Genomic DNA, 21,536 nt, shown 5'->3' on the forward strand with positions numbered 1-21,536 from the left:
CCGGTCACTCAGCACTGACGCCCCCCAGGGGTGTGTTCTCTCCCCACTTCTATTCTCCTTCTACACCAATGACTGCACCTCAGGGGACCCCTCTGTGAAACTCTTGAAGTTCACAGACGACATCACCGTCATCGGTCTCAACCGGGACGGGGATCTACAACCAAACTAGACAGACACAGACTACAACGGTTAATCGGGTCTGCAGAAAAGATCATTGGTGTTGATCTGTCCTCCATCCAAGACTTTTACCTGTCCAAGTTCAGGAAACGGGTTGCACACAATCTGTTTAAACTCCTCCCCTCCGGCAGACGTCACAGTTTGTTCACCCAGGCTGTCACTCTGATCAACACTAAACAGTCAAAGAGCGTCAGACCTGTTTCTGTAAAATAACCCTGGAACTAAACATGTAACAACCCTGGATCAACCTGTCACTGTGAATGTTCACGTACATAAACGTATACTATTTAATTTAAATGTTAACCTGCACTATTCATCGCAGCACTACTGCACTATTATCTTCTTCTTATTATTATTATTATTATTATTATTATAATTATTGTTATTATTATTATTTTATTTAGTTTTGCACATATTAACCTAACTACTGTTTATATTTATCTTCATATTTTTTCTAGATGATTGTTTTTATTTAATGTTTGCATTATTAGAGAGAGCACAGTTCACCAAGTCAAATTCCTTGTGTGTATAACATACATTACATGATCAATAAAGTTGATTCTGATTCTTTATAGTGAAAAACATTTTCATTCTGCTAAATTAAATGTCAATGAATTTACCTTTTTTCTGTATTTGGATCAAGATATATTAAATATTAGTACTTTGTGGAAGAAAAAAGTAAAAAAAAAAAGTATACTAATTTACAAATATAAGCTTTAGTATTAAAGTATTAATGTACTTAGTCTTAGACTATTCTTTATACTTTTCAGTATAAGCTAAGTATACTTAAAGACATGCTTCTCACACAAATGCACAAACAGGACCTGTGGACATGCATTAATGGATGCTTTTACAATGAAGAGAGCACCAGAGCAGTGTTGGGGTTTGGTGCCTTGCTCAAGGGCACCTCGACAGTGCTCGAGAAGTGCCCTGGCACCTCTCCAGCTACCAGACCAACTTCCATATTTTGGTCCGCATTGGGACTTGAACCGGTCACCCACCGGCTTCCAACCCATGTCTCTACAAACTGAGCTACTGCCACCATATTATACCATCAATCAGAGCAAGTGGTTCTGAAGCAGCAAAGCAACCCTAAGCTTTAACACTTGCAGAGTCTTAATCAGATCCAAGCTGGCTGTGACCAACACCTAATGTTGTGGTTTAAATGTCAAAGTTCCCGACAACAACCCATTGTTAAGTTTAAAGGAACCGACCACACCCAAAGTCAAAAAGCAGTAATTATAGACTCTTATTAGTGCCTATTATGAAATGTGCCATACCAACAACATAGCATCAGGTTGGAAAAACCAGCCTGGCAAAACACCTCATGTTCTTTATTAATGATTGAATAGTCCATCAATCATTGATGGACTGACTGTAGTCTCTCACACACCCTTAGAACCTGAAAGTCTGAAGGATTGTGAAACCTTACTTTCAACAACAGCGTCACAAGTCAAAGATTAAAAGTTCAATCATTTCTGAGTGAAAGTCTGAGCCATTTGCACTGAGATCAGAGTTTCTCAAAAGGGGGTACGCGATGGCACTACAGAGAGAGAGAGAGAGAGAGAGGAAAATTAACAAATGTGAGCATGAAAAATATGGGATTAAAAATGTTTATTTTTAGTTAAAAATGATGATGGAAATGATATTGTTTAGAACGTAAAATTAGAATACAACTGTCAGTCTCTACAGACTGAGCTACGTTTTTTAACATACTCAAATAAAAACAGCGAAGTGTAATTAAAGAAGTGTGATAGTTAAAGGAGAGTTATCACTACTACCACCTACTGTACAAAGTGTAAAGAGATTGTATTCTTATGCAAAAATTGACATTCTTAAAAATAAAACCATCTTAATGGCTTTTGACAAGGTGAAGAAAAATCTACTAATAATGGGTCAGCACGTTATTTTCTAAAAGGAACTGCAGTGACCTTCATCACATTTTAAGTTATTTCTAAAACCGTCCTGGCAGCAGTACATAAAACAAGTTTACAGTGTCAAAATAATACTAAAATGTTCTTAAAACAAATAAATATCTTTATTGCATCTCCTGTTATCTTTCTTAACTTTGTTTTACCTTTTGAAACTGTAACAGAGAGAGGCAAAGACACTGCAAAAACAAGCTAAATACAATACAAATAAATAAGGATGTCCCGATTCGATATTGATATCGGATATCGGTTCGATATCAGCCAGAAAACGAATATCGGATTTTATCGGTCTGCATCTAAAATCACCAATATAGGTGCTCCGATAAAAAATATATATGTACAGTATATATTTGTATAGAACTTATATCGATAGATGACTGTGGTTCACACTCCAACAAAATAGGTGGCTGCAATGCAGCAATAAGCTTTCACATTTGCAATGCGTGACAAACTCCCACGGTACGGCAAAAAGGCACTGGCTGTAACAGAAAAGATAGCTTCACCATTACAAACACCATGGAGGAGATGCTGCGTGACTGGAAGATTGACAGAAATAAGGTCCATGTCGTTTTAAGAGACAATGCTGCTAATATGAGAAAGGCTATAGATCAGCTGGATGTTTTACACACAGCTTGTAGTCCATGAAGGGGTTTGTCACAGCGAGCTGTAAGTGATGCACCAGCCAACAGGAGAAAAATACTGGGCCACTTTAAGCATTCCCCTTATTGGATTTATTTAGGTTATTTTTCAGGGTCTTATCATTAATTTTTTTATTTATTTTATGAAATTGTAGAATACTGCAGATATTTTATGTTTAAGGTTAATATTGATGAATAATAAATGGGTCATTTTTTCTCATACCTACTGTTGCTGACTATTGTTCTCTGTTTGAGTGACATCACTTGATCAAGCCTTTGCTAACATTTCATACTACAAATCAAGTAATTATTATTTTATTTTCTTAAAGAAAAAAAAAAAAAATTAAAGTATGTATGATTTATGCTAATATCGGATCAATATCGGTATCGGCCGATATGCGAGGCTGAAATATCGGAATCATATTGGTAATGAAAAAGTTGTATCGGGACATCCCTACAAATAAATCAAAAATACTGTAGCTATATTTAAGGCCAATCTCTGTGAATTACAGATATTTAATAGTTTTTTTATGAAATGGCATGTCTATTTACAGTAACTTGTTTAAATATTTTTCTTTCATGTACAATGACTGATAAATAATGTATAAAAATGCTATAAACGCATTAAACCAATTATAAATGTCTGCCCATTTACAGTATTAATCCGCAATTTTAAAAAATTATGAAATTTAAAAATGTTCATTGGATAGTAGGAAAAAGCAGAGTACATTAAAAATACATCAAAATCAGCTACAGTATATTTAGGACTAACCTCTTTAAATTAAGGGTATTTAGTCGTTATTTCATGAAACTGTCTTGTCAATCTACACTGATTTACTGTATAATTGTGGTTTCCTCAAGTAAAAAAACAATGACACATTATATAAAAAAATATGTACCTTTAATCAAATAGGAATTTCTGCACATTTACAGTATTAGTTATTTTAGAGAATTGGACGATGGAACACTGTACATCAAAATACATTAACAGGTATATTTTAAGATAATAACTGTACATTTGGGGAATTAAACAGTTATTTTAGTAAACTGAACAAATTAGTAAAACATTTCATTTCACAGAAAAACGGAATACAATACATACTGTGTGTGAGAAACTGTCTGTTCACTTGCTTTGCTGCTGGAACCTCCTGAAATACCATCTATAGAGAAAAAACAGGCATTTGTTTAGACAATCTATGTAAACCTTGTGGTGTTTTACAGACAAATATTCATTAGAAACTGAAATATAATCTATGTGCAATAATCTATTTATCTGTTCATGGTTGAGCCAGTGCATATGCTATAATGCTAGTTTTTGATGCCTTGTGTCTGTATAAAATCCTCAGACGAGGAAGAAGGTGGTCAAGCTCAGCATATATTGTGGTGATCAGGTTCTGATTAATAATCTACTGGAACTCTGCCAACAACTACATTAAATTGACAACAGGAGGAAAAGACAGAAACAACACTCAAAAAATACTGTTCCATTGGAAGAATTAAGTAGATGAATCACAATGTTTACTTTATAAAAGTTAGGGATGTAATGATTAATCCTAAGGCAGTTAAAAATCGATTTATAGGTATCACGGTTCACATCGATGCTCTGAAAATTGAATCGTAGTACCTTTTTTAAACAGCAGAGTGCGCTATACAGGGACATCTGCAGGCCAACCGACCACTGGGTTACCAGCGCCCTCTGCTGGTCCAAACAAATATCTGATATAAATACAGTGCAGACTTTTTTTTTTTTTTTTTTTTAAGTCCAATTGTTAAGGCACAAAATACATTTTCAGTAGCACTTTTAAAAAGAAAAGGAACTATTATGCAGTTTTGCATTGTTTACTATAAAACCAGAATTTAAATTAATAGGCTTCTTCTTCATTTGTATTATTCCTTTATTTATTTCATTCAAGATTTATTTTTAGTTAAATTGCATTGTTTTGAATAGTTTATCAAAGGATTCTTTTGACAATGAAAAATAAAAGGAAAATAGTACAGTTTTTTCTAGTTTTTTTCCCCCAAAAAAATAAAGGAATATTTTTCAGTCATCATTTGTCAACAGTCCCATTTTGTAAAATAAATCATGAGAGAATCGTATCGTGAACCCAGTATCGTGATTTGAATCGTATCGGGAGTTGAGTGAATCATAACATCCCTAATAAAAGTTAAAGTTAAGTAAAAACGTACACTTCCAGATCATTTTGGAACCAGCAACTTAAAAGGTAGAATAAAAAAAAAAAAACAATGATTAGACCAATATCTAAAACTTTTAAAAACAGAATTGTTTATGTTTACTACTTAATATAATAACAACTTCATTACTATTAGCTTAAAAAACATGATCATGGACAACAGCTAACACTGCTTGAAATGTTTTGGATTTTTTTCTGAAAAAAATGTTTTCTCTAACACCTATAGAAAACAGCAAAGTAAACTTATTAGTTTTTTTATAACATGTAACATAAGACAAAATTTGAATAACATTTTAGACACATTTTTAAAGAGAATGTGATCTGTGCAATGCCAAGGGTTAAATATTAATTAGGAAGATGGTATTTATCAACACAACACACATGAATTATCAAATTGAATATGACAAAATGTTTTATTTTGATCAAACAGGCAAGTAGAATAAATGATGATATGTGTATGTGGGCGTGTTTAGTTACCTCACTAACACAGTCTGAGAAAAAAACAAAACAATTTAAGTCATTGGGAGAGTGAGAGCGAGAGAGAGATGCACTTATTGGCAATGATGTTGTGACCGAAATATCGCGATATTTCGGTCACAACATCTCGCGTGACTTCACACGTGTGGGAAAGGTTCGCCTGCTCTAACCCTCACACAAACATCGGTTCTAAAACACCAGTAATGTTTTTAACAGCAAAACATACACATAAACAACAAGGTTACCTTACAGTGTGATAAATGACAGATTTTACTGTGTACTGACCTAAAAAACACTGTGAATGAACAAGAGCAATGAACACGAGGTGTGTTGCCTTCAATCCAGATTGCATTTGACGGGAAACAGGAAGTTGCACCGTAAAACCCAACCCGGGGTGCAGCACCTCCAACACAAAGGTTCCTCTCTGCTCTCTCACCCTGGCTCAAATCAGGACAGCACTAATGACATGTGAAAATGTCCAAATGTTTAAGTATAAATACTTAATATTAAAGAATAAATAAAACCATCTATTTATTACTATAACATACAAAATAATAAAATAACTAAAAACAATGTGGTCACATTTTTAGGTGCACCACAGTACCCTGGACTCTACGCATTAGAGTCACCTTCTGCTTCGGAGGTGAATCCTTGCAGCTGCTCAAAACATTCTCAGATACACTACATATACACACTACAATATATAATAATAATAATAATAATAATAATAATAATAATAATAATAATAATAATAATAATAATAATAATAATAATAATAGTTACTGGTTTAATAGACTATGATTACAATTTATTTGTTATGATCACATATTTGGTTAACTACTTTGATCTGATTGTATCTCATCATGTGTTATATGAATTCAGTTTATTTTTTTAAATAATTCCAATTTGAAACAACAGAAATAACAGGACTTTATAAGAACATGTTACATGTTCACGTTTACAGTGCTGTACAAATACTACTTATTGCATCTAAAAAAACATGAAATCACCTTGACCATGCATACTAATGATCTGCAATTTTATGGAAAACACTAAAGATTTCTGAAATTTTACATATATTTCTTTATTATCATTATTATGAAAGATCTGTAAAATTACATTACATTTTATGTAAAATTACATTTGAATATAAAATAATTATGTTGAATTACCTTTAAACAAACATATTAATAATGAAATATCATATTTAAGTATTTCATTGTTATATTGGAAAAACAGTGTACTTGTAAGTTTGCTTAGCATATTACTTGTAGCGTACTGTCTATGTACTTGAAATATATTTCTTAAAGTATTATTGAAGTTAATTCATACTGTACGTACACTAGACTGCAATGAACTTGATCAATAAAGTCAAGTCTCTGTTTTTAGTATGTTTTTAAGGTCCATAAAGTTAATGCTGTTGAGCACTCAAACTATTGACTGTAAACTTTTAAACTCCATCACTAAATGATCTTGAACATGTAAGTTTATAACAGGGGTTATACCTCAAAGCCACCTGAAGGACATCACAGGACCCCTGCAGTTTGCCTATCAGGCAAACAGGTCGGTGGAGGATGCAGTCAACATGGGACTGAACTACATCCTGCATCACCTCCACTCCCCAGGGACCTACGCTAGGATCCTGTTTGTGGATTTCAGTTCTGCGTTCAACACCATCATCCTGGACATCCTTCACCAGAAGCTCACAGTGCCGGCCTCCACCTGTCAGTGGATCACCAACTTCCTGTCTGACAGGAAGCAGCAAGTAAGGCTGGGAAGCATCACATCCAGCACCCGGTCACTCAGCACTGACGCCCCCCAGGGGTGTGTTCTCTCCCCACTTCTATTCTCCCTCTACACCAATGACTGCACCTCAGGGGACCCCTCTGTGAAACTCTTGAAGTTCACAGACGACATCACCATCATCGGTCTCAACCGGGACGGGGATCTACAACCAAACTAGACAGACACAGACTACAACGGTTAATCGGGTCTGCAGAAAAGATCATTGGTGTTGATCTGTCCTCCATCCAAGACTTTTACACTGCAAATTTCTTGTATCTTAACAAGATTTATTTTCTTAAATCTAGCCAAATTATCTACTGCATCTTGTTTTGAGCAATACAAGCTAGTTTCCAGTTTTGTGTGTGAGATAATTAGACTTGTTTCAAGTAAATATTACTTTTTGTTCTTATTTAGTCTGCATATCTAAAAGTTAGTCATTTTACACTTATTTCAAGCAGAAGTAGTTTTCAGATGGTGTTCAGAACAAAAATCTTTCTCAAAATAAGAAACATTCACCTTTTTTTTCTTGAAATAAGAAAGTAATTCCCGTTTCATTTGAACATATATTTATTTTAAGTTTTTAAAGCACATCTTCAAGGTTATATTTTGTCATAACATAGACACTGTTTCTGAATTGACTTGGTAATTTGATGTATAATCAAGTAGGTTTTTAACATCAGTCAGTTCAGTGGCTTGGGCAAGGTTAGGTATCACAACTTCATAGGCAAGAAAGTCTTTGTTAAAACCCAAGGTTTCATACACCTGGTATTCAAAGCAATGCAACACACTATTAACAACAAAAATGTTTTTTATAAGTCCAAAGGTAGGGTTTGAACCATTTGCTGAAATGAGAATCAGAGATCTGTCACAGATGTATTTGCTCCCATGTAAAATAAGCCACTTTAATCTAACAGCATGATGTACAGCATCTTCAATCCCCAAAAAATCTACAACCTTTGATTGTAAATACTCAATATTAGCAACCTCTGTTACAGGACCTAGTTCTTTCTCATGTATAAAAATCAGATGCTCAGTTCCTGCTTCACTTTGACAACACTCCAGCAGCTGACTGTGGTTTACAAGGGACTTGCACACGTTCTTAAAGTTTAATTTGGATGACCATTGTTTAAAAAAACCGTGTTTAGACTCGAATCTCATGCACATATGTCGTATTACAGGTCCCAGGGCAATAATCTGAGAGGTTAGATGCAGCATGTAATGTTGCTTTGGTATTACATTATTTTCTGGGAATAGTTGCCTGAATTGTTTAAGATTATCTTCTATCATTTGTTTCAGAGTGGACACAGTTTGTAAAGACACAACTGGGGCAAAAAGTATTTTAACAATTTCAATTAAATCCAAAATAAACTGGATATATGGATTTTTCTCAACAACACAGTCCAATAAGAATGGTAAAATCTTAATTAATATAAGCATTTGTCCAGAGGATTGTTTGAGTCTATTGTCATTTGAAGTTAAAGTAGCAACACTGATTGGTGAAGGTTAAGTCACATATGTCCACTGATGAAAATGGAAAATTATGCATGGCCAAATTAAACATATCCAACTCCAAATTTCCAGATAAAATGAGGTATTTCAACACACACTTAATTTCCATTGGTGCCACTCCTTCAAGAATTATATGCATAATATCCTGTGGCATTTGCTCTATTAGATTAAAACCTGGGAAATCAACTAACTTGCTTTGTCTGTTTATGCCAAAGGTCATTTTGAGCGAGGATTTTAAGAATTCAGTAGTTGCCCTTTGTATTTCAATGCACTGCCTAATGTGTCCGTCCAATGTCCATCTGGTGAAACTCATTTCATTGAAATTTGCTTGCATTTCATCAAAAGTACACTCACAATGACGACATTTGCTATATGCAAAACCGACTCCTACCTTAAACCCTGCAAGCTCATGCTGGGCAAGAGTGTCTCCGCACACAGCAACAACTGCTCCATTTAAATCAAATTTCCCATTTTCAGTGTCTATCTTCAAGTCCTCATCGATTCTCCGTAGTATAATATCTACCCCACACTCATCTATCGCGCAGAAAATGTGTTTTTTGAGCGTCAAGTCCAAAAGCAACTCCAGCGTCTTTGTCCTGGAAGACCTGGAGCTACTCCCGCTCGTTGGCAAATACCACGTCGGTGGGGGTTTCTTCCAAACTGTAAAAAAATAAAATGGTCACAAATAAAGGAAAATAAAATAATATACATAACTTAATGAATAATGTGGCCATATACCCAGTTAGAATTAACCAAGCAATAGGATTTAATCAGTAAAAATTCTATATGTTTTCTAAAGGAGCATTCCAGTGGTATCACCCGGAATCAACCATGCTTTCACGAAAGGGTGTGCGTAAATTAATAAGACTGAATTAAACTCAGATTTGGCTGGCAAGTTATTTTAAATCATTTTAAAAGAGATTTACATATCATACTTATTCTGTATGTAGAAGCACCAATGGAGATGTGCACCCCCTTTATTTTCAGTGTTGTCACCCAACTCATTGGAATTTGCGGTAACGCTACAAAAGAAGAAGAAGATCACTGTTAAAAGAACAACAGTGAGAACACTTCGACAAGAAAGAAAGGTAAGCAATTTGAACATTTGAAATATAAGCAGCGTGTGGCCTAATCATTCTTTTGAATTAAAGATTCTAATATCTACCTATAAAATCAAGGGACGTCTGGATGTGTGTGTGTGTGTGTGTGTGTGTGACCCCTCGTTTCGAAGGTAAAAAAATATTTTTGTTTTTTTAAAAAAGACAGCTGAATTGTACATAATACTTTAATTTACTTACTCACTCATGTAGTTTGGATCTTTACGTTTTGTTTTGCGCAGTTTGGTTGTTTTTCTGATTGGCGCTACAATGTCTATGGAGTTTGGTAATCAGCGTCTCAAACACATACGTATTTAAATATACTAAAACAGAAAGATACACAAATTGACTCCAAAAAACATACATTACAGAAAAATACACCATACAAAAATATATAAAAGTGATGAAGTCATGCACATGACCCATAGAATTAAACCAGGAAAATTGCACACACATTTTGCACCCGCAAATATACCCCTTATGCTCCCATATGAATACATACTTCCGACGGGCACTGCACTATTAATAATAAATTCAATTTAATTTGGGCGGGGGGAAGGCTAATGGCACATGCTAACAGATGCTAGTGTTGTGAGATGTGTCTAACTGTTGTGTGTTTTAGGTAGGGCAGCTCATGCGTAAATGTGAGTGACGTAGTGTGTGCGCGCACAGGTGTGTGAAAGGCAGCCGCGGAGAGAGAGAGGTAAGTGCATGCCTGCACGGCGACTGGGATATAGCGAGGCAAGTTATAGTTGTTAAAAGAGAAATAAAGTGAAGCTTTGAGACAACCGCACGGCCTGTTCATTATACGCGGACGTACCAACTCTGACAAGCGTGAGGTATACGGGTGTTAACCCAGGAGGAGAAGCAGCCTCCCGCCCCGGAGTACATGTATCTCCCCTGTGCCTTTCAACCGTTGGGAGGCTCAACAGGAAATGTTTTAACACTAGCGTTAGCTTAGCAGCCTCGCACATGGTTCAGAGAACATTTCTAGCTATAATATTCACAAGGAAAAAGTTAGCCTGGGAAATGTGCAACTGAATCAACGGTAGTCTTGTATTATTATTATTATTATTTGGTTAAGGGGTGACATTGGCACTCGACAATTTCCTCCAATTAACAAGGGGGTTCATTAACCAGATTTAGCCTTTTCAAACATTCTTTGGCTCATTTCCTTTCTACTAGAATTCCCTCACACGGTTTAAAATATAATGTTGATGTTCATTTGATGGCTCATACTCAGTTTTTATTCACGGACCATTTTGGTTGATACTATATTTTGTTGTTTGATAGGTGATTGAGCAATGGAGAAGCTGGATGACATCACAGTGTCTATTCTTAAAGGTTACATTTTATAATTAATGAAAAACTCTCTCTCTCTCTCTCTATATATATATATATATATAAAATCTTTATCACAGCGTGTATAATTTAACTGGTGTTTGCCTTTTTGTTAGCTGCAAGCATTGAAGACCACATGCTATTAACACTGAGCTGTGATGATCTGAGGGACCTATTTCCTGGGCCAGAGCACTTCATCAGAAGAAAACATTTGTGGTCAATAATTCATCCTGAGGTATTGTATAAAACCATTTAGCAGGGTTTTAATGAATCTTAAAACAAGCCATTTCTGTTCACATTTAAAAGTAAAACACATTAACATAAATAAAGTGCAAACATGACCTAACAATTCTCACAACATTAAATATCACTGGACAATGACCTAAAAAATATTAGTTTTTAACTCCTCTGAGGAAAAAATAAATTAATTTCAAGACAATTTAATACGTTTAAGCCCTTTTATTTGAAAAATGAAAACTGGCTTTTTAAGGACCCGCGGTCACCCTGTATATAAACAAGTGACATTAGCCTGGTGGGAGTTAAAGCAAAGCCTGGCGGCCCACCAGGCAGGAAACCCTGCATTTAGTTCAACTAATCTCTAGAACGTGTGCTTTTATTTTTGTATTTTACTTAAAATGATTCTGTTCTCGCCCTAAACCTGGAAGACCATTCTGTTGGACCACAGAAGCCTGAAAATTCCTCTTCAACCAGGGTAGTTGCAACAGCAAGCCCTCGAATTGCTGATGTACATAAAAGCCCACTGAAAACCTTGCAGCTCCCCAGATCTCCGGAATATGTTGTGTACACAGACAGTGAGTTAGAGCAATGCCGAAAGAGTTACTTTGAGTTGGCCCGCGCCGGCAGGGAACATGAATGTGTCATCTCAAAAGAACTGAGATGCAGGCTGGTGAGAAATACAATCACAAGCATGGTGTCCCTTTTGAGAGCAAGCCAAGACCACATGGTGCGATACCCTCTAAGCCCGAAATCACTGCAATGGCTAAAAGGATTGTGGAATATTATCCAATGCTGCAGGATAATGATACAAGCGTGAAACATGTAAGTTATTTTAATCATGTCTCCTATAGGTCATTGTGTTTTGTTCATGAAGCATGAAATATATGCGTTTGTCACCAGGAGAGCATTACAGCCAAGTTGCAAAAAAGACTGCAAAATATAAAAACTCCAGTAAAAAAGCAAGGACCAACACCTGAGAGGGAACGGCCAAAAAGAAGGCTCACTGACCTCTTTCCAAGTGATAAAGAAGCTGATGATGAAGATGCTGATTGCAGTTGTTCCAGTGGTGCATCTACTCTGGTGTTTTCACCTGCCAGCAATTCTGATGATGCTACCACTTCTTGTAAGTTCATACATGTAATTTTGTAAAATGGTTGACATCACACAAACCATTTGCCGCTAATGTTTTGTGGAAATGATGTGTAATTCTGTAACAGAAATGCTCTTGTACTTCTCTCCATCTTAGCTGACAAGGATAGTCAGCTAATACAAGCAAGGCATTACAAAACACTACAAGAAATGTGCAAGAAGCCAAAACCGAACCAAGAAGATGTGTCACAGTTATTAGACCTCGAGTTTGAGGCCAGAAGAGCCTTCATTGACTCAGACTCCATGAAAGAGGATAACAGAGCTTCCAACATCTTGAATGCATATCCATGTTTTAAAGAACTGCATCATGTAAGTTATTCAAAGTCAATCAAATACAATTGGTATCACGATTCAGTTTCAAATTCATTTGGTGTGGTATTAAAGTTATTTTTATTTAAACTTTTTCTTTCAGGTGTTGGATGAGCTGCGCAGAATTTTGGATCCGCAAAATGGCAAGTTCATCACTCAAATAAATACCGTATTACTGCCCAAGCCTAATGGACTGCAAACTCACGACAACAAAATTAAGGAGGGGTTATGCAAAATCCTTATAGCATATTACAATTTTCTCTAATCAAAAACATCTGTGGGGTTTGGTTTCAAGTCAGTCACGCATGTTTGAACATGTGTATTTAAATCTTTCACTGAGACTATTCTTTCAGCCTCCTATCCTCCTCAGTGCTCCTCCTGCTGCTGTAATTAAACAGAAAAAAACTCTTTTAGTGCAGTCTGCTATTTTTCCCACATTTGGAGGGGCTTATGGCCAGACACTGATAAACCAGGAGTTAAAATTAGTTGTAAAATGTCTTAATCTCAAAAACATCTTTGTCATAATGTTTTTGTTGGTATGACCAAATACAAGCAAAATGCATAATGTGTACCATATCTTTTGTGTCTTGCAGCCCACCGAAGATCCAGCTGCTGTCCTCCAGAAACGAAGCTTGTCATGTCAGTAGTGGTGTTCGATGGCTCCAAGTGTGTGATTACAGTTGGTAATTTACCAGTTACAACATTTGACAAAGAAAAACTTGGCGAGGCTATGATTTATGTGATGGCATACTTTTCTGCGCTCCATCTGACTTATCCCAAATGTGTGGCGACCCTGCTGTCAGTCATTCAGACAGAAGTTCTCCAGGATGCCATTCATGAGCGTGACAGTACATCATCTTACAGAAAAGCCTTGGCAGAATGGCATGCATTTATTGGAATGTAGTTTTCAGATGAGATTATTGGGGGCCTGGTGGCACCATAGTCTGAAGAGTGGTGCACATTTGACCAAAGATTGTTTTTTTTAGTCAGCCCAGGGTTTCAGGGTTCAAAAACATTGAGCTTAGTTCTGTTCATTTTGTCCACTTACTAGTCTTACTAGTTTCACTTTCAAGGTTCAGTTCACCAAACATTAGGATTAGAGAGGTTAAAATATATTATCCTGGAGTTCTTTTCATGTATTGTTTCAGTAATTCAACAGTATTTAGTTTTGTCATGATAGAAACAAATCACCTGTGGGTGATTATGTTCTAGTCGAGTGTACAAATAAAGATGCACTGACATTGATTATGCTCTGCTTCAGTTTTATTTGCCCTGTATAGGAAATGTATATTTAAAGTGCTGATTTAGTGTACTAGTTTTTAGATTATTTGCCTTGGTTTGTTCCTTAGAATAAATGTTTTATGCTTATTTTCAGATTTAATTTCCTCAATTTGTTGCTTAGAATAGGTGCTTAAAGCTTATTTTAAGATTTTATTGTTGTATTTGTTGCTTAAAAAAAGTGTAAAACACTTATTTTTAGTTTTATTTAGATCTAGATATTATTCTTATTTCAAGAAAACTTAAGAAAAATTAACTTACTGCACTGGCAGATAATTTCACTTGTTTCTAGTACATTTTCACTAAAAACAATTGTATTTATCTAGTATTAAGGAGGTGGGATTTTGCAGTGTACCTGTCCAGGTTCAGGAAACGGGCAGGTAGCATCACTGCAGACCCCTCCCACCCTGCACACAATCTGTTTAAACTCCTCCCTTCCGGCAGACGTCACAGATCACTGTACACCAAAACTACCCTCCATAAAAACAGTTTGTTCACCCAGGCTGTCAATGTGATCAACACTAAACAGTCAAAGAGCGTCAGACCTGGTTCTGTGAAATAACCCTGGAACTAAACATGTAACAACCCTGGATCAACCTGTCACTGTGAATGTTCACGTACATAAACGTATACTATTTAATTTAAATGTTAACCTGCACTATTCATCGCAGCACTACTGCACTATTATCTTATCATCTTATCAAAAAAAAAACAAAAAAACACTGAAATTCTAATTAGATGTCGCCCAAAGATTTGTCAAGGTTTGATAGTTGTAGGGGCGGTGGGTTCTGGATGCGTTGCATTTGAAATGAAGAAAAAAGATCTGTGAATAATCTGGTCATAGTGAACAAAAGCATTATAAAGTGCATAAAGTAGAAACATGTGAAACATACCAGAGGGATAGGTGGCCTGTGTTGTTCTTTAGTCAGCTGTTTGGGTGTGGACCTGATTCCTTTCTTCATTCACAGCATTTCATTGTCGTCCTCCTTTGTTCTATCAGAGTTCTAATTAAACTCAGGTATTCACTACCACAACTAAAAACATTTCATCTTTAAAGAGGTTGGTTTGGAACTGGAAAAACACGCACATTTAGATTGTGATGCATGTGGGGAAAAACAAAGCTTCACAATTTACTTTGTCATTCAGGGTTTGTTGGAATTACAATTGAAGGTAGAAAGTATTGTTTGAATTAAAGTTTCATTATTTCACCGCAGCAGTTCTCAAGTGACCGGGGACCCTCCATCAGCCCCCAATAACAAGCCTCAACCACAATGAAAAACATTTTAGCTTATTTATTCATCACAAATATAGAGATGTTTGAATATTAGAAAATGCATTATTTAAGCAATTCACTAAAATAAAAGATGTAAAAGGATTAAAACTCAAACTAAACAGTTTGCACCACTAAGAAAAAAAATCTACTAATAAATAATTTGACCCAAACATTAGGTTTTTTTTTTTTTTTTAACTTTATTAATCCCTGAAGGGAAATTACATTGTTATTATTTTTAGGGACATGCTTCTCACACACACAGGCCCGATTCACAGACATGCACAAACAGGACGTGTGGACAGAGTGGGGCTGCTTTTACAATGAAGGGAGCACAACAGAGTAGTGTTGGGGTTTGGTGCCTTGCTCAAGGGCACCTCGACAGTGCTCGAAAAGTGCCCTGGCATCACTCCAGCTACCAGAACAACTTCTGTATTTTGGTCCGCATTGGGACTTGAACCGGCCACCCACCCATGTCTCTACGGACTGAGCTACGTTTTTTAACACAAAAACAGCAAAGTGTAATTAAAAAAGTGTGATAGTTAAAGGAGAGTTACCAGTACTACCACCTACTGTACAAAGTGTAAAGAGATTGTATTCATATGCAAAAATCAATCCAAGCTGGCTGTGACCAACACCTAATGTTGTGGTTTAAATGTCAAAGTTCCCGACAACAACCCATTGTTAAGTTTAAAGGAACCGACCACACCCAAAGTCAAAAAGCAGTAATTATAGACTCTTATTAGTGCCTATTATGAAATGTGCCATATCAACAACATAGCATCAGGTTGTAAAAACCAGCCTGGCAAAACACCTCATGTTCTTTATTAATGATTGAATAGTCCATCAATCATTGATGGACTGACTGTAGTCTCTCACACACCCTTAGAACCTGAAAGTCTGAAGGATTGTGAAACCTTACTTTCAACAACAGCGTCACAAGTCAAAGATTAAAAGTTCAATCATTTCTGAGTGAAAGTCTGAGCCATTTGCACTGAGATCAGAGTTTCTCAAAAGGGGGTACGCGATGGCACTACAGAGAGAGAGAGAGAGAGAGAGGAAAATTAACAAATGTGAGCATGAAAAATATGGGATTAAAAATGTTTATTTTTAGTTAAAAATGATGATGGAAATGATATTGTTTAGAACGTAAAATTAGTCAGTCTCTACAGACTGAGCTACGTTTTTTAACATACTCAAATAAAAACAGCGAAGTGTAATTAAAGAAGTGTGATAGTTAAAGGAGAGTTACCACTACTACCACCTACTGTACAAAGTGTAAAGAGATTGTATTCTTATGCAAAAATTGACATTCTTCAAAATAAAACCATCTTAATGGCTTTTGACAAGGTGAAGAAAAATCTACTAATAATGGGTCAGCACGTTACTTGACCTTCTAAAAGGAACTGCAGTGACCTTCATCACATTTTGAGTTATTTCTAAAACCAAGTGACACACATCTATGAACACAGGTCAAATAGTGGAGCCCAGAGCTCACAGCAAACATTTTAGTTGTTATGCAGCAAAGAAGAAGTGGAACTATTTTTTTCTACTGACTGACTGAGAGGGATATTTTTAATCATTTTATTGTTAATTTAATGCTTTTCTGCTGATTTGAATTTTCTTGTTGATTTTTAAACCGTTAATGTTTTTCTGTTGTACAATGTAAAAAAAGGTTTAGTGTGAATGGTGTTGTGAATTTTATGTGAGTAATTTACAGATTAGAAAGAAAGTTAAGGATAATGCAAATGTAGAAAAAAATTTATTTAGTGACTCAGTAACAGAGTATGAAATCATTGTTGATGCCCTATGATTAAAATACAGAGATATACAGTTATGTCAGCCTAACCAGAACAGGTGGGTCAATGATCAATACCACAGAACCTGTAACCAAACTCGTTTGTTATTTTATGTTCTATTGTTTACATTTTGGTGATCTGGGGTTCAGTCCTACCAGCCCAGTGGCAGGGGTTCTTTCAAAGTTCATAAAGAGCCGTTTGTTCACCCTGAGCTGAAGCAAGATTCATTGTTGGATTATATCAGTCGTTTTAATGATTGTGTCTTACATCGTCTCTAAAAAGGCATTGGTTACATCACAAGTGAAAATTACCCATTAAATAATTGCTGATTGCTGTTGGAAGAACTTTGCTTGTCATTATTTTAGCTTCTCCCCTAAATGAAAAAAAGTCTTGATACCCTCTTCCCCGAAACGTGCCTCCATTACTCGACACACGCTTCATAGCCTTGGCAGATGTTCTAACAACACTGCAAAACTTAACATTGTTAAAACGTTTGCACTGTTCTCTGGGTACATCTGTTCAGGATGCACCCACAGAAGTTAGGAGATGCCGATGTTAACCGTTGATAACATTGTCACAAGCTAGCCGCAGTTAGAAAGGATGATAAAGATAGAGCTTCTTTCATTCCAGACATCCCTGAATGGACAACACATTTTGGGCAAATCTTGTCTAAATTGCACCATTACAGTTCCTCTTGTGGCAGCTCTGGTCCCAATGTTCCGAGCTTGTGTTTTTTTATGAACTCCTCCATTGGCGGCTGGTACAATCCATGCAGAGATTTTAAAATCACACAAGCATGTTTAAAAACTTCAAATTATTAAAGCTAAAAAAGTTTAGGGTTCTCTTGTTAAGTTGTTCAATAGGTCTTAGAGTAGTGACACCTGTGAAAGACCAGTTTGAGAAGCAGTAGTTGATATGGGATAAGATCATACAATGTAGGTACGCCTGGGCAGCACTGGCTGTTCAGAAGGGTCTACTCAGTTTAGAATTCTGTAAATTGAACTTGATTGTGTTTGAGACTTACTTGATGTGAGTTTTAAATGTTAGGGTAACGACAACGGTAGCCTCTGAAGTTAGTCAAACTATGGTTTCACAATGTCTGGTTAAGTTGTGACATGTTTTTAACGTCATTCTTAAACAGAAAGGTTACGTAGCATTACGTGAATAAATTCTGACCGCAGGTGTTTTTCGGAATGTAAAGAATATTCTCGTAACTTGGATGAAGTGTGATGTAATTCCAGGTGAAGTTGAGTAGACAAGATAGTGTTACGGTGAAATTTATGGTTACCTCGTCTTTTACTTAAAAACACACTCTGTGGTGATAAATGATGAAGACCAGACAGGAGAGATGATGAAGTAATAAAAAATGATTTAATCTAAACTAAATAAAAAGGTACAAAGCGGGATAGACAAAGAAGTGGTCTCCTCTGGCCAAAGGAGAAACACGAAAAAGAAGAAGAAGAAGGGCCCAAAAGTTCCTTTCACACACATTTATACCCCACTGTCCCACCTTCCCCCTTCCACAGACAACAAAGAAGAGACCAGGGGGGGAAGGTCAGTCTGCCGGAGGTGACACCTCCGATGTCGGGGTGAAAGTTAGATGTGTGTGGGTGTGTGAGTGAGTGTGTGTGTATGTGAGTGAGTGTGTGTGTATGTGTATATAATGTGTGTGTGTGTGTGTGTATGTGATGTCTGGGGTGGGTTTGGATGTGCTCTGGCCTTAAGCAAATATATGAGTATACATAATTAATCAATTTTGCCACCACAATCCACCCTTTTTGGACAAAGTCCAACACAAAAAAGAAGCAAAATTAATTAGTAAAATGTTTAACCTTAGCAAAGCACAGTCCAAACTCATAAAACTTAATTAAACAAAGTTAGTGTAACTTTAGCTCAACCCCTCGTAGTCCATTGGACAAACAATGGTGACCGGGAAAGGCTTGCGATCGGTATTTCTCCCACGACGTCCTCAAGGTTGGATTTCAATGTTTCAACAGACCATATGCCTCGTAAGAAAGGTCAGCTTTGTGACCCCTTGAGGTCTTTTCCTTTCGATTGCAACTTTCAAAGCAAACAAAAGGCTCCACAACGCACTGCTCCCAATCCGGAGGAAAGGAAATGCTCCCTGGCACTGCTCCCGAAGAGAAGAAACAGCTCTCGAAAGCGCACCTCCTTACTGCGGTTCCTCAATCAGTGGTGATGTTGGTTCTTCCTCCGTTGGACCAGTCGCCTCAAGATCAGGGTCGGCTGGTGTTGGCACCTTCCTGCAGTGTGATGCGTGAATCCATGTGGCTCACTCTGCGACCTTTTCCGTCTCGCGTTGTGCATGATCACAAAGTCACCTGGAAGAATGTCATGAAGGTTCTCGTTGGTAGTCAGTGGAAGGGCCGCTTGTACTCTGGACCTGTTGAGAGTAAGAATCGTGGAGAGTTGTGCACAGTATTTTATCAAACTGTCGTCCTGGAGAGCTGTCTCAGCCCAGGACGAAACAGAGGGGGATAGACCCACATTGGGTGGCCGCCCAAAAAGGATTTCAAAGGGTGAAAGTTTAGATTTCGGATGGACCTGTTGTCTCATCTGAAGGAGGACAAGCGGTAAAGCTTTGATCCAGTTCAGCCCTCCATGCACTTGTTTAACCTGTTTTTAAGAGTACCGTTAGCTCTTTCTACGGCCCCAGCGGACTCAGGGTGATAGCTGCAGTGTTTTCTAAGATCCATGTCTAATCTTAGCCCTACCTCTGTTATCACCTGGCTGACAAAATGTGTGCCGTTATCAGAAGAGATTTTGTATGGAATGTCCCACCTAGGAATGATGTCTGTTAGCAGTGCTTTGGCTACTGCCGTGGCTGTCTGCTGTTTGGTTGGGGAGGCCTCAATCCATTTAGAGAACATGTCTATGATGACCAAATGGTGCTTCTTTCCCTCACATGGTGTTAGCTCAACAAAATCCATCTGCAGGTGATGAAAAGGCATGGATGGCTGAGGATGGGCTGTCTGGCTAGTCAATGGTTTCTTTCTGCCTGGGTTGTTTTTAGCACAGATCATATATTTCTGACAAAACTCAGCTGCAAAGGAAGAAAATCCCTTTGTGTACCACACTGTCTGAACAGCAGATACCATACCACCCTTTGACACAAGGGCTTGACCGTGTGTCAATTTAGCATAAGCAGGGAAAAGAGCAGTCGGTAGGCAAGGTTTTGAATCGGGGCCATACCAAACCCCACTCACCTGGTGACAGTCTGAGGCCTGCCATTTGCGGCGGTCGGCTGGTGTGACAAAGGCGGAAAGTTCGGACAGAGAAGGACATGCAAGTCAGACGGAAAGTGTGCAGCGTGACTACATGTCTTCTCAAGATGAATGCATACAATTGGGAGACATGGAGATGTGAGAAAGCCAAATAAGTTTAACCAAATAAATAAATGTTATTTATTTAAATTGTTTGTTTTATTTTTCTTTGCTATCTCTTATTTATGAAGGAGAAATGTTATTCTATCCTTTATTTATTCTGAATAATGTTAACACTCCACACCTAATAACATAACCTAATTATTGCTATAGAGCTGAATTTGTCAGTTCATTCATTTCTAAATTGGTGGCAAAAGTGTCTCCTATTCTGTGTCTGAACCAGAGTTAAGCAAGATTATTGGCCCTTTTAAGGTTAGACAGAATTAAAGTTAAGTTGAGTCGAACAATCATATTGTCCTTTGCTCTCTGCATTTATCCCATTCGTAGGAGTGACAAGCCATAGCACGGTTTGGAGAGCTTCCTTAAATGCTCGGAAGTTACTTAACTTTAAACTATCTCATTTATATCTATCAATTATTAAGAATTTCAGGAGGACCCTCTTTAAATCTCAGGCGACCCATATTGGGCCACCAACCCAAAGTTGAGAACTGTTATTTTACTCTTAAAAATGTCTAAACCCAGTGAAAGTGTTTTATGGTCTTGCACGCTAAATGCTGGTGGGGGAAGAAAATGGTTGGAGGGTTTTGAGGTATATCATTTTCCTATGATAAAATATAAATCAAAAATCAGAGGGACGTTGGCCCTCTCCCTTCCCTTTCTTTTTTTTTTTACATAAGAATGCATTTGGATTCTTAAAACCATATGATAAATATCATTGGAAAATCACTTATCTGATCATTTCGGATGTGTCTCCGTTTTCCTCTCTCTTGTGTCCGCCTGCTTTTGTGCCCTCCAGCCTCCTCGACCTCCTCCTCCTCAGCCATAAAGGTCAAAGCCAGGGTCAACTGTACGCTCCTTTTGGAAATTTGAAGATCTGTCCCCACTTTTGCAGTTGGATTGGAAGTCTCTGTAGTCTCTTTAATTCTCATCCTTCATCAAAGAA

The 21,536-nt window shown here is 37.0% G+C and overlaps 1 protein-coding gene and 1 long non-coding RNA gene across 28 annotated transcripts in view; one reads left to right on the plus strand and one right to left on the minus strand.

The window, feature by feature from the left end:
• Positions 1 to 21,536, plus strand: part of LOC114461434 (mucin-5AC-like) — a 419,115-nt gene that overhangs the window by 189,207 nt on the left and 208,372 nt on the right. The window lies entirely within an intron of this gene.
• Positions 3,880 to 5,770, minus strand: LOC114461448 (uncharacterized). Its single transcript, XR_003673845.1, has 3 exons — positions 5,701 to 5,770; positions 4,371 to 4,442; positions 3,880 to 3,906 (listed from the first exon to the last, which is right to left on the minus strand). It is a non-coding gene; the product is annotated as an uncharacterized LOC114461448 (long non-coding RNA).

Source organism: Gouania willdenowi, chromosome 4 (assembly GCF_900634775.1).
Source record: "Gouania willdenowi chromosome 4, fGouWil2.1, whole genome shotgun sequence".
Classification (NCBI taxonomy): domain Eukaryota; kingdom Metazoa; phylum Chordata; class Actinopteri; order Blenniiformes; family Gobiesocidae; genus Gouania; species Gouania willdenowi.